The sequence below is a fragment of the Piliocolobus tephrosceles genome, chromosome 20, assembly GCF_002776525.5.
Source record: "Piliocolobus tephrosceles isolate RC106 chromosome 20, ASM277652v3, whole genome shotgun sequence".
Classification (NCBI taxonomy): domain Eukaryota; kingdom Metazoa; phylum Chordata; class Mammalia; order Primates; family Cercopithecidae; genus Piliocolobus; species Piliocolobus tephrosceles.
Window position 1 is genome coordinate 40,545,309 of NC_045453.1, and position 11,029 is coordinate 40,556,337.

The 11,029-nt window shown below is 41.8% G+C and overlaps 1 long non-coding RNA gene across 1 annotated transcript in view; it reads right to left on the minus strand.

Annotated features, from left to right (window-relative positions):
* Nucleotides 1-5,988, minus strand: part of LOC111526242 — a 43,202-nt gene extending 37,214 nt beyond the window's left edge. The window contains exon 1 of the long non-coding RNA XR_002726305.1: nucleotides 5,765-5,988. This is a non-coding gene — a long non-coding RNA (uncharacterized LOC111526242). The remainder of the gene's footprint in view (nucleotides 1-5,764) is intronic.
* Nucleotides 5,989-11,029: the final 5,041 nt, after the last annotated feature.

Below are 11,029 nucleotides of genomic sequence, written 5' to 3' on the forward strand. Positions count from 1 at the left end.
CCAAGGCGGGAGGATCTCCTGAGGTTAGGAGTTCGAGACCAGCCTGGGCAACATAGTGAGACACCTGTCTTTACAAAATATTTTTTTAAGTAACCAGGCAACTCAGGAGGCTGAGGCCAAAGGATCGCTTGAGCCCAGGCATTCGAGGCTGCAGTAAGCTATGATGGCACCACTGCACTCCAAACCGGGCTATCTCGGTTATTAACCACCAACCAAAAGCTGAAATCAAATAGGTTTTTAGTTCTATTTCTTTATTTCCCTCCAAAATGTGATGGAGCTTTTTCCCTGGGGTGCTGGAAGAAGCAAGGGCAGAGAGATAATAGCAACTAAAAGTGGAGATGCTGAAAAGCATGCTTGGCGTGAATGGAAATTTGGCCTCGGGCAGTGGGAATCAGGGCCCTGTTTTGTTCTGGTTCCATGCACTTAGTGGATGGCAAGACCATTAACTCTTTACCACTTAGTGTCCCTGTGGCAACTTGTACACATTGAATTGCAGTGAATATGAAATAGCAAGATACAAATATTAATAAAATTGTACTTTCTTCATAAAACTTAAAATAATATGAAATCACTCCAAAAAACTGTCAAGAAGAGCTTTGGGGCAGATTACGTTTTCTCTTTCTTCCCTTTCTTCTGTTAATTTTACATGTTAATTTTCTTCTTAACTGTTTACGATGTGCTATGATCTGATGACACAATTTTCAAGAGAAACAAGAGGCTAGGAAATGTTTCCTGGTGTGGCCACCACCTACAAAGACAGCTGGTGCCACAAGAGCGTGTGTAGGGTAAGTTCATGTGCCCGAGGGTTGACCTGCTGGAGCAGACAGCCATGCACCCATGCCAGACTCAAGGAGGGCATCACACATGGAGGGGGCAGCACAGGCCAGAATGTAAAGCTGGGAGAGTGCAGGGCTTGCCTGGGAGCATCCAGCTGGAGTGGCTGTTTGAGAATTGCTTGTGCTATCGGACGGAGAGGTCATGCACATGGAATGAGAGAGGATCACGGGTCACAAACTGGGAGCCAGAGCCCCAGAGCCCATGGAGGGAGGAGCACAACACCCAGGCCCCTTGCCACGTTCATTCCAGTGAGGTGAAGTCCCTCTGAAATGGCTTACGCACCCGGCTTGTGGACAGGAGTGGGATGGCGTGGCTAAGACAGAGATAGGAGGGAAGCAAGGGGAATGGGAAGATGCCAGCCTCGGGGGCCACTCCCAAAGGAAGGAGAGCAGGATGAAAAATAAAAAACCCAAATCCATGTAATGCCCTAAAGTGCACTGGGGCCAGCTAAGGCAATACAGATTGAGGAAGAGGCTCGAAGTCAGTAAGACCAGCACCCAAGAGTCCTCTAAAGAAAGGCACTAAAACTCATCAGTGTTTGAAAAGATATTTGGCTGCACTTGTACTTTAACATGTCCCATAACGCGCCCTGAGATACCATTTTTCACTTATCCAGTTGGCAAATAACATAACACTCAATGACTCCAGTGCTGGTAGAGGTGAAGCGAATCACACAAGTGTACAAACTGGCAAGGCTTCCACAGACGGCGACTTGTAGTTCTTTTAAAAATACCCTCTGAGCCAGGAATTCCACTATCAGGACTATATCCTACATGTGTCCCCACACATGCACATAATGACAGCTGTACAAGGCTACTTATTGTGGCACTGTTGTCATAGAAAAGATTGGAACCAACCAAGGTGTCCTTCAGGTGGGGACTGGAAATAAATAACAGCACATCCACATAACGGAATGCCAGGCAAAGGGAATGAAGAAATCTGATTCTTCGTAATGACATAATCTCCCATTATTTAATGAGAAAAGGGGGCAGGCTATGTATATCAGGTACGATTATTGGTGGTTTTTGAAGGGAAAACAAGAAAGAGAAAGAAAGTTTTTTGTTGTTGTTGTTGTTGTTTTGCTTTTTTGCTTATGCATGAACTATCTCTGGAAGGATGCAGAAGACACCGATTACTTTGGTTGGCTCTGTGGAGGAGAATGATGTGGCTGGAAGACAGAAGGATGAGGAAAATGAGATCTAACACCTTTCTGTTGTTGAATTTTGAACCAGATTAAAGTTTTATCTATTTTCTAAATAAATATAAAAACAAAAACCCCAGGGCCTGAATACAGCTTTAGGTGAAAACAATGTTCCCACTTCCCACCCCTCACCCACACCCAGCCTCCCACCCCTCCCCCACACCCAGCCTCCTATCTCCCTCTTAGTCACACCATCCCACACTTCCCACCCCTCCCCCACACCCAGCCTCCTATCTCCCTCTCAGCCGTGCCATCCCACTCCTGTCCAGCCTTTCCCTTCCATTCCAAGTTTATGAAACTTCCGTTCACTTCACTCCTTTGGCGGGATGATATCTAACACCTCACAGTTTTACAAGCTTTTGCATTTCAGATTTGAGTCTCTGACTTAAATGAAAAGCTAGAAGTGTTTCTTATAGAAAAATTCACGTATATTTACAAAGTATTCTTGTAACAGAAGATAAATGAAAGCCATTTAAATGTCCATCTGTAGGGGAGAAAAATCAAACCAATCAGGTTATTTCCACACTGCACAACACCATGCAGCAGTGAAACAGTCAGATCACTGCTGTTTAAAAACCTCAGGCTGGGCGTGTGGCTCACACCTGTAATTCCAGCACTTTGGGAGGCCAAGACGGGAGGATTGCTTGAACCCAGTAGTTCAAGACTAGCCTGAGCGTCGCAGGGAGACTCTGTCTCTACAAAAAATTAGCTAGGCATGGCAACTCGCACCTGTAGTCCTAGCCGCTTTGGAGGCTGAGGTGGGAGGATCCCTTGAGCCCAGGAGTTCGGGGCTTCAGTGAACTGTGCCATTGCATTCCAGCCTGGGCAACAGAAAGAGTCTCAAAATAAACAAATAAAAATAAAAATAAACCTTATACAATATATTTTCAGACTTTATATAGTACATAAAAATATATTATCAATATAAACAAACTTTATATAAACATTGTATAAAGTATATAATTAAATGTGTTATATTTTTATATATTTATATAAAGTTTTAAAATTTTTACACTTGTAAATATAAAATATACATATATGCCATACAAAATATATTTTATGATTATGTATAAGTACATAAGCATATGTGCACATATATGTTTCTACATGTCTACATCTCTGTGTAACATATAGAAACGAATATATAATATACATATATATTATTTGTAAATGCATAGGAAAGGAATGGAAATGTTCTCTCGGGTGTAATAAGATTGGGATGATAAAAGGAAATGCAGGAAAGTTTGAGATTGTTACCGTATAAACCTGCATGGGCTTGTGTGATGTTTTTAAACAATAAAAATTAAACTAACCATCTTTTGGTGCCTGGCATGACAAGTATCTGCCACTAGAGGGCACTGGAGATCGCTAAATATTTCCCAGGATTCTCTTTGAGGGAGGGGCGCGGGTGCAGGGGATTTGAAGGAGGTTCCTTTATCTCTTCTATAAGGGTCCCTTTTCATGCTCGGGGACTGGGCCCTGAACCTGAACTTGCAGTGAGGGTAAAGTTTGACTGGAAGCCCGCAGCCCTTCTCTCTCCACTCCCCTGAATGGACCCCTGCGGCCATCTGGGGTGGGAGTCCTTTATCCAGCCCACCGCGTTTTCACCCACCACAGTTTCGCCCACCAGCCCTGGCCTGCGGGACGCTGCTGCGGTGTGGAAGGTGGAATGCACCTGGCGTCGGGTGCATTTCAGTGGGCTCACCTTCACTCCTTATTCCACATGAGTGTTCAACAGGGAGCTCTGAGACATTCGAGGGGGCCGTTTGTGATTGCTCAATTATAGTGAAGACATCTTCGCATTTGGGGGAAGGAAGAGGGAAGCTAGAATTTCTGAAATGCTCAAAATTCAGCCCGAAATGCATGTCGATGAACAACCAGTTGGTAATTACCTACCGTAGACCCTAAATCTCTGACATGTAATCATAAAGCATTATTGCCTGGTACTTAGTATGAGCGGAATATGCAGGAACGCAGAGTCAGTCAATGTGTGTTGTCGTGTCCAGAAGTTTACTGAGCGTTTTTCACCAGTATGGAAAATCACGGCACCATGACACCAAGCCGGTGGTGTCTGAGTCACTGGTCGTGTGCTCCAGGCTTGGCCTGGCTCTGGGGCTGTGGGGATCACATTCTTACAGGACAAACACCTTGATGCTTTCTTATGTCTTCTAGAGAACTCGCACCCAAGCATTCACCTATCGAATATGTGTGTTTGGGGTGGGGGGGTGTACGTGTGGGTGTGTGTGTGTCTGTTTACCAAAAGTTACCTTTTTCAACTTCTTTTGTTCCTCCTTTATATTACAGAAAGAACTTTTTTTAATGATGCATGTAAGTAGATTATACAGTCTGTGAATTTCATTTGAAGATAGAACAGGAAGCGTTACAAAATATTCGTGGTCTCCAAAGTGATTCTGACACCTCATGATGACTAAGACCTTTGGTTGCCGTTGCCTGAAATAATTTCCTCCCAGAGCAGCAGTTCTTCACCTCGGCTACACATTGAACTACGTGCGAAGCTATTAAAAATACAGATGCCTGAACCCCATAGCCTTCATCATCTTGTGAGCATCTGGGCCAAGTTCAGAGCTGGTGCTCTTGTTCAGATGGATGTAGCTGGTGGTGCAGAGATCCGTGAGCTTGCTTTTAGGTGACTTTCTGCTGTTGTTGGTCTGGGATGCAGTCAGGATACTAGGGCTTGTTTAAAGCTCCCCAGTTGACTCTAATGCAGCCAAATGTGAGAACCATTCTCTACTCAATACCTGCAAAAATGGAAAACTAACAACCTCTTACTCAGTGCCACCCCAGGTATGATGTGCACACCAGCAGCATCGGCATACCGGGGAGCTTGTTAGAAATTCAGAATTGGGGACCTATCCCAGACCAGCTAAATCCAAATCTTGGGAAGTGGGGGCCAGGTACCTGTATTCCACTCCATGCCGCCACAACATTGCCTTACTTTTAATTTAGCTTTAAATTGCAATTTTAGGCCGGGCGCGGTGGCTCAAGCCTGTAATCCCAGCACTTTGGGAGGCCAAGATGGGCGGATCACGAGATCAGGAGATCGAGACCATCCTGGCTAACATGGTGAAACCCCGTCTCTACTAAAAAATACAAAAAACTAGCCGGGCGAGGTGGCAGGTGCCTGTAGTCCCAGTTACTCGGGAGGCTGAGGCAGGAGAATGGCTTAAACCTGGGAGGCGGAGCTTGCAGTGAGCTGAGATCCGGCCACTGCACTCCAGCCTGGGCGGCAGAGCGAGACTCTGTCTCAAAAAAATAAATAAATAAATAAATAAATTACAATTTTAAAATGGAATTAACCAGAAGGCAAGGGTATAGCGGAAATTTTTTTTAAACACTTCTCATGTAAACTCAAGTCTTTTATTCCTTTTTCGGGGTTAAAACAGGCTCTTCCGTTTACAAGGTTATTAGTGAGTTTCAAAACTTCCCACTCTTCCTCCATGCTTTTGTAATTCCTACATTCCCGCATTTAAACTTGGTGGCCACAGTCAAACAGAAATCATGAGGGCCCTTTCCTCTTGCATCTGGAGTGGCAGCCTTTGCAGCAGAGAGTAACTGCTCCAGATCTGTCAAATAAATGCAAGTATCTGTATTTCTAAATCGCCTCCCAGTAATACTTTTGCATACTGGAGTTTTTACTTTGGCATGCCCTAATCCTTACACGAGCACGAATTCCTCTAAATCCCAGCCTGAATTTGTTTAACTTACCAGAGAAGCCTTGCCCATTGAAGACTGGTTCTTCAGCCACTGCTTTTCATTCTCATATCAACAAGTGCATTTTTAAGAACTTGCAAGAGTCTTGCCACTCTTCAACAGAGAAAGTCATCTCCAAATTAATCCACAGTCAGGATCACTTCATGCTGCTTTTATATATCATTAAAGTCCTGCAAAAGCAAGCTCACGGATCTCTGCACCACCAGCTAAATCTATCTGAACAAGAGCACCAGCCCTGAACTTGGCCCAGATGCTCACAAGATGATGAAGGGCACCCCTCCTCCAGCCTGTTCTTGTCCACTCTCCCAGGGAGGCTCAGTCTTTTGGCACAAAAGCAGTGGTGGCCATTCATTCCTTGCCCTAGTGAAGCCAACTTCCTCCACATTCATTCTGCCCATCAGCATCTGATGCCCCCACAATGGCAAACACTGCAGGGGGCCAAAGTCTGACTCCACAAGGAGGCAGAATGCCAGGTCTTCTGCAGTGGTGCCCTCGAATGGCCATCTCTCACTGCCCGGGGTTAGCCTACATTGAGATCAATGATTAGCAGGTAACTTGTGAAGCCTACCCCTAAAATCCCATTGCTCCATCTTAGCTCATTTGGGAAAACAGTTTTTCCAACACTTTTTACATAAACTCAAATGTTACATTCTTTCTTTGGATTTCACAAATAGGACTAATAATTGATCCACTCATGTAAATATGAATACAGTGAATTGCACATAGTAGGCACTAGATTATTTGTTAAAATGTTGAATTAGGCCAGACACAGTGGCTCACACCTGTAATCCCAGCACTTTGGGAGGCCAAGGAGGGCAGATCACTTAAGCTAGGAGAAACCAGTCTGGCCAACATGGCGAAACACTGTCTCTACTAAAAATACAAAAAAAAAAAAAAAAAAAACTAGCCAGGCCTGGTGGTGGTACACATCTGTAATTCCAGCTACTAGAGAAGCTGAGGCACAAGAATTGCTTGAACCCAGGAGGCAGAGGTTGCAGTTGCAGTGAGCCGAGATCGCACCACTGCATTCCAGCCTGGGTGATGGACTGAGACTCTGTCTCAAAAAAGAAAAAAATGTTGAATTAATACATGTATGTGAATATGCTATATGTATGTGTACGTATGTGTCTATCCATAGCTGTATCTCCATCTATATGTTCATTGATCTATGTATCTGTATATCTACAGATAGACTGCCCCACCTGACCCAACAAGCAGTCCAGTAAATGAGCCCTTATTCCGTGCTGCCAACCAGACATCACAGCATTCCTAACATGTCTCACTGGGTCCTCACACAAAGCCAAGAAACAGGTATTATTCCTGAGGCCTCATAAAGCCATTTGAGAAATGTGTAGCAGAGAATCAAAGCCATGTATAGCAAAAAAAAAAAAAAAAAAAAAAAGACACTGGTGCAAAGATTTCCAGAAGTACTGGAGGAGCCTTGGGCCACCTGAGAACTATTGACATTGATTTCACAAGCTCAGATGCAAGGGAGAGAAATTACCTGGTGTAGGGGAAGATTAGACCTCGGCCACCTGGATTGAGTTTCCAGTTTGCCAGGGCCTCAGCAAGTTCTTCCTTTTGTGCGCCTGTTTCCTGGTAAACTCTCTGCAGCAGAGAAGCTGGTGGGGCCTGGAGGAAACTGTGAAAAACAGGGACAATGAAAACAGTCCTTTGTATGACACATTTGGCCCTTGTCAAGAAATACAAACGGGGAACCTAGCTTAGGAAAAGCAAGTTGTCTTCATTCATTTCCTAAAGGAAGTGGCCCTTGCCTATGACTGCTATGAGTCGGTTTCCAAAGAGCTCAATATTAGGCTCCGATTGCTCCCTAGCAGAAATGGCTGCTTTCATTTATTCTTGCCCATCTGGCACAAAAGCAGTACGCAGAGCTCTAAGGAGGTACACAGAGGTGGCACGGTAAACATCGGCCTCCATTTCATTTCAGTGGGGGTGGGTCATGGATCTGCGGGAACAAAAGCCGAATCCTTGCTCCAGGTGCATGAAAGGCCACATCCAATTTTGCCTCCCGTTGCTTCCCCAGTATCCAGTGTGCCTGGCCCCACAATAGATGCTCAATAAACACTTGAGTGAATAATTAAATTATTAGCATATAATCATGAATGTTGTTACCAAATATTAACCACCTTTTATAGACCAAGCTCAGGGCGAATTGATTTACATATCACTGTTTCATTTACTCCTCCTGACATCTGAAAGAGGTGGAGGGACCCTTAGCAAACCCACATGGTAGATAAGGACATTGAGAACTCGGAGGAGTAGAGATTGGCACGGGATTGCACAGCCTGTCCGCAGCGCCAAAATCCATAGAGACAGTCTGACTCCAAAGCTTGTTTTAGGGAAGATTTTGTCATGTAAGTTTGTAATGTATTATGTAGTTTTTGTAAAATTGTAATTTATGTGATTTTTCTCCATTTGTAATTTTAAATTTTTTAATTATGTGGTTGTAATTTTACATGATTATAATTTATTACAATTGAAATTTTATGTAATTGTGTAAATTTTAATGTAATTTGGAAGATGGCCCTTTTTAGTTAATGAAGTTGCACATGTATACATTTCACAAAATATTTAAGTGAGAAATAATGCCAATCTTTTAGACTCTCAGAAAATGGAAGAAGGTATATTCTTCAACTCATTTTTGAGACTAACATAGACTTGAAACCTTAATTCATAGTAGAAGGGAGATGAAAGATGAATATTATGTATGACTGTAGATGCAAAAATTCAAAACAACAGCAGTCTGAATCCGGGGATATGAAATAGGAGGATACTTCATTACTAAATTTAGTTTATCTCAAAACACAAAGCTGGCTTAATGTTAAAAAAATCAATCAGTGTAATTCATCACACTGAGAATATAAAGCAAAAACGTGATTGTTTCACAGATGCAAAAAGCAATTATAAGGCATAACACTCATTTATTATTTAAAATAAACACTGTCAACAAACTAGGAAAAAGAAGGGGACTTATTAATGTGATATTGTTTACCTACAATAAATCTTCAGCAAACATCAAGCTTAATAATGAAATATTAAATACTTTCCTCTGGAAATCATGATAAGGACAAAGATGCCCATAATAACCACTTCCCTTCAACATTTAGAGTAGAAGTTTCAGCCAATAGAGTAAGACAAGAAAAATATACTAAAAAGCATAAAGATTTAAAAAGGAAAGAGCAAAACTATTGTTATTTTGAAGGTAATGATTGACTACATAGAAAACAGAATAAGATAATAGAAAGTATGAGTTTTACAAGGCTACTCAATATACAACAATCACCTACATTTCTCTGTTAGTAACAAACAGCTAGAATATTAATTTAAAAGAAAAACATATCATTTACATTTGTGTTAAAAGGAATATCAAGTACCTAGGAATAAATCTAACAAAACATTTCAAGACCTGTGTGCAGAAAACTGTAAATTTTTCTTAAGGAAGACCTAAATAAAAGAGAAACAACACCATATTCATGCACTGAAAGATTCAATGTCATAAAAATACCAATCCTACATGAACTTGGTGTATAGATTTACTATAGTCCCAACTGAAATCCCAACAAGCAGATTCTAAAATGTATATGGAAATGAAAAGACCAAAAGTAGTTAAGCTATTCCTGAAGAACAAAGAAGAGAGTGGATTTGCTCTGCCCAGTATCAAGACTTAAAATAACACTACATTAATTAAAGCAGCCTAGTATTTGTTCAAGGACAGAAAATAGATTAATGGAATAGGATAGAGTGTTCTTAAAGAGACCCAGATATATATGGACACTTGATTCATGACAAACATAAAACTGAAGGAGGATAGAGAGAAAACTATTTTAAAAATGTGTGTGGCTGGGACAATTGAGTATCCACAAGGAAAACATGAAATGAGGCCCCTACTGCAAACCATATACAAAATTCAATTCCAGGCGGAGTATATGTGAAAAGCAAGTTGAAACGATCAAGAAAAAAAAAGGCTTTTAGAAGATTAAACAAAACTGATAAATTTGAGTACATTAAATATAAGAACTTTGTTCATCAAAAGACAGCATTAAGAGAGCGAGAAGGCAAGCCACAGAGTGGAAGAAAACAGTAGGGGCACATAAAACTGACAGAGAGCTCAAACTACATAAAGAATGTCTATAAATCAGTAAGGAATAAACAAAACATAGAAAAATGGGCCCCCAAAAACTCTGATGTGCGTTTCAGAAAAGGGAATCCAAATAGCCAACAGACATATGAAGGATGCCCAACCCTGTTAGTAACCAAGGAAATGCAACTAACATAATGTTCCTATTAGCCCAAATCTGGAACAACTCCAGTGTTCATGAACTGTAGAATGGATAAATAAATTGAGGTATAGTCATATAATACAATACCATACAAACAATAAAAATAAATAAACTTCCCAGGCACGGTGGCTCGTGCCTGAGTAGCTGGGATTACAGGAGTGCACCACCACGCCTGGCTAATTTTGTATTTTTAGTAGAGAAGGAGTTTCACCATGTTGGTCAGGCTGGTCTTGAACTCCTGACTTCAAGTGATCCACGCACCTCAGCCTCCTGAAGTGCTGGGATTACAGGCATGAGCCACTGTGCCTGGCCTGTTTCCACCTTCTTAATATAAGGATTTTTGAGGCTCATCAGCAGCCCTCATCAAATACCCGTGGACTCTTTTAGCAGTGGGATTTAATGTGTTGTAGAAAAACCAGTAATAGCTAATATCAAGCCCTCTTCTAAATGCTTTAATTGTTTTAATTCATTTAATCCTCATAACCACCTTGTGAGTCAGTGATCTACCAAGGGCAGGTACTTGGGGGCATTGTCTGTAGAAAATCCTGATAAAAGTTTTCTGCTTTTTATTATCATGGTCCAGCAATTCTTAAAGAGATCAGGAATAAAATTCTCCTCTCTAAAAAAAAAAGTATTTTGTTGATCAAAGGTCTAAATAATTCATGATGATTACTGATGAGTTATAATTTTATACAAATAAATGTAAGTTTCAAACTAGCGTATTGTTATTACAGATTAACATTGCATCCTAACCGGAAGTTAATTCAGAGAATTCTCAGTTCCACAGCCGGCGCCTGACCCATGTGGACTCAGGCTGTTTCAAAAGTGGGTTTCTATGGCTGTCTGAGCTGCCTTTTCTTCAGGTGCAATCACAAGACAAGCCCTGGGATGCCGCAGATTCACCATGAACGGTGGATTCCTGATAAACAATGATAGGATGCCTAGAGAGGCGAAGATG